The sequence below is a fragment of the Zeugodacus cucurbitae genome, chromosome 4 (assembly GCF_028554725.1).
Source record: "Zeugodacus cucurbitae isolate PBARC_wt_2022May chromosome 4, idZeuCucr1.2, whole genome shotgun sequence".
Lineage (NCBI taxonomy): Eukaryota > Metazoa > Arthropoda > Insecta > Diptera > Tephritidae > Zeugodacus > Zeugodacus cucurbitae.
Window position 1 is genome coordinate 17,938,664 of NC_071669.1, and position 3,147 is coordinate 17,941,810.

Genomic DNA, 3,147 nt, shown 5'->3' on the forward strand with positions numbered 1-3,147 from the left:
GCGGCAACTTTCACGAACTTGTTTGTTAAATCTCCTTCGAATTGAATTTTTAATCATTTAAATGACGTAAATTTAAATGGGATTTATTTGTATTTTCTTTCTTCAATCCGCATTTTTTTCTATTCAAACTAGCTGCGCAACATGAATTATACAGTTTGGCTAATGGCTTTTGAGAAAGAATTTTTTCGATAAACAAAATACCAAAATCAGCGGGCAGCTGTGCTGAAAAAAAGCTAATAATCATGCAAAAAATATAATAATAAATGGAAAAATTTGATTTTTTTTGTTTTTGATAAAAACCCCAAACCAGCGCTACTAGCCCAAAAATGTAAACAATACCGTGATTAGCATATGCTTTGGAAACTCATTAATAGCTGGTTATGTGCTGAGGGAATGTTTGCTGGTGAATGCCGGCAAAGAAATGCAGACGTAATATGGTGAAAAAATAACAAAAAAAAAATTAAGAAAAAGTAAAAAAAGTATAAATAATGCAAAAAAAAAAAATAAATTAAGTAAAATACATAATAAATATAAAAAAATTCTGATATTTTCAGAAAAAAATATTTAAAAAATTGTATATATAACGAAATATATACGGGAAAGCCAAGTTAATTAATTAATTATCAGCAAAACAAAAAATTATTCTAAAAAAAACTGTAATTAAAAAAGACAAAATAAATAAAAAACGCATTTTTTACAATAAAAAGTAAGATAATAATAATAAAATAAAAAATAAGTAAATAATGCATTAAAAATCTTAATACATATGTATAAAAAATAAAAATCTGATATTTCCAATATAAAAAATAAATAATAAATTAAAATGTAGACCAAACAAGTTTTTTAATTAATTTTTACCAAAATAAAAAAATATAAAATATAAATAAAATATGCAATAAAAATTTTGAAATAATAAATTAACTTTTTTACAGCAAATAATATAAGGAAATTTGACAAAAATAAAATATAAATAAATATACAGTTGAACGTCCATAACTTGAACTTATATACCTCGAAGTCCTCCCTAAATCGAACTCTTGAATTGCCAATTAAAGTCATATTTTATACAAATTACCTTCCATTACTCGAAGTCTCTCCAACTCGAAGTTTTTTGTTGTGATTATGATGATTCGATGCAGAGAAGTTCAACTATTTATGAAAATAAAAATAAATTGTTTACAAAAAAATTAATGAAATAAAGTTTAAGAATAAATTAAAAATAAAATTTAATAATTTTTTTAAGAAATATAAAGAAATGTTAAAAAAATCACACCCGCACATTAGAGAGTAGCGAGAGACTTTCAAATCATTTTGCTATGTCATTTCAGGGTTTTAAGATCAATTTTGATCAAATTTGTTTAAAATTGTTTTTAATAGACCTTTCAAATAGCATCTTAATTGAGTAAATTAGCTGTTTTTTTTTATAAATTTATGTATATACATGTTAACTGACTCAATTAATTAGTTACCGTAAATACTTTGTAATATATTTGACACCTAAGTTGATATAACTTTGGTTCCAAACGAGATCTTCAATTAAATATTGATTGAACATTTAGATAAATGCACCATCTATCTCAAATTGAGTGTTAATGTATTATCAGCGAGATATTACTTGGATAATTAGTTAATTTCATAGTTGCATTGTAAATTAGGAAATGTTTTAATTGAATACTAATTGTACAATGAACTAATTACATCATGAAGTGGTAACTTGAACCTCAATTTATTATCAATTAAATACAAATTGGACAATCAATTAATCCCATCGACTACACAATGTAAAGAGGACTTAAGTTGTGGCCAATTAAGTACTCAAATCGTTTATATTCCTATAATCGCATTATAAAGTGATCGTGATATACTCAATTTATTATAATAAATCTTAATTAAGTAGGAATTGGACAATTAGTTAATTGCCAGTGTATATTATTATATATTGAGATTCAATTTATTGCTTATTAAATACTAATTGAATAATTAACTAATCGCATTAAAATAAAATGTGAAACTAAATGAAATGAAGAATTGCTCAAAAACTATTAAATTTAATAATATAATATAATACATTAATATAATATTATACATTAAAACTTGAAAGAAATAAAAAATAAATCCAACGAAGAAATTCATACAAAAAAAAAATAAATAAAACACAATTAAAATTGCACTAAATTAATAAATAATAGTAAGCAAAAAAGAAAAAAAGAAAAACAAAAAAAAAATATTACATAAAGATGCAAAATACATTAAACAACAAAAACAAATAATTAAAATTAAAAAATTAATACTTAAAATTTAATATATATATTCTAATATATTATATAAATATATATTATAATAAACAGAATTATAAATAAGCAAAATAAAAAGTGTTTAATGTATAATAGTACAAAAAAACAATAAAAAAAAATAATAATTATGCAGAAAATACCAAACAAACTAAGGTGAATATGTCCCAATTTGGTCAGTTTTAAGTGCGTCAGCAGACGCTCACTGTGATGTCAAATTTGTCAAACACAAAAAATTAATAGAATAAAATACTTAAAAAAAATAAAAAAATTAAAATAAATGAAAAAAAACTAAAATAAACAAATTAAAAAATGTGGAGAAGTCGCCAAAGATGAATGTGACCAAATTTGGACATTTCTAGCGCGTCAGCAAGCGGTTACCTTTTTGACATAGTTGTTATTGTTGCTACAGCTAGACGTAGGTTGATTGCTGTTGTTATTTTATAGTTATTGTTGTCATCGTTGTTGCCTCAGCTGATTGTTGGATGATTGCTTGCTGTTGTTTTTGCTACTTTTGTTTAGTTGCTGTTGTTGTTGTATAATTATGGTTGTTTCATCTATTAGTTGTTTTTATTACTATTGTTGCTGTGCGATATCGATCAAACCATCCGTCTCTGGCGTTGTTGGGAATTCCCAAATTTGGTCTTGACAAAATTTGCATTAACGGCGCCGGTTCATTTGGCGTTTGCCACCGCTTTTTTTCTTTCTTTCTTTCTCTCGTTTGTTTTGCATTTGACTCGAGCATGATATTTGTGACCTTTTTTCTTAAGCTTTAGTGGCTCCATGGAGGCGCGTCGCTTAATTTAAACAAATTTGCTATTAATTACATTAGTTATGGTGGTTAAGAGGTTGTTGT

The 3,147-nt window shown here is 24.6% G+C and overlaps 1 long non-coding RNA gene across 1 annotated transcript; it reads right to left on the reverse strand.

Annotated features, from left to right (window-relative positions):
- Window positions 1–932: 932 nt before the first annotated feature.
- On the reverse strand, window positions 933–2,759 carry LOC128921812 (uncharacterized). Its single transcript, XR_008471120.1, has 2 exons — window positions 2,673–2,759; window positions 933–1,149 (listed from the first exon to the last, which is right to left on the reverse strand). It is a non-coding gene; the product is annotated as an uncharacterized LOC128921812 (long non-coding RNA).
- Between the last annotated feature and the right edge of the window lie 388 nt (window positions 2,760–3,147).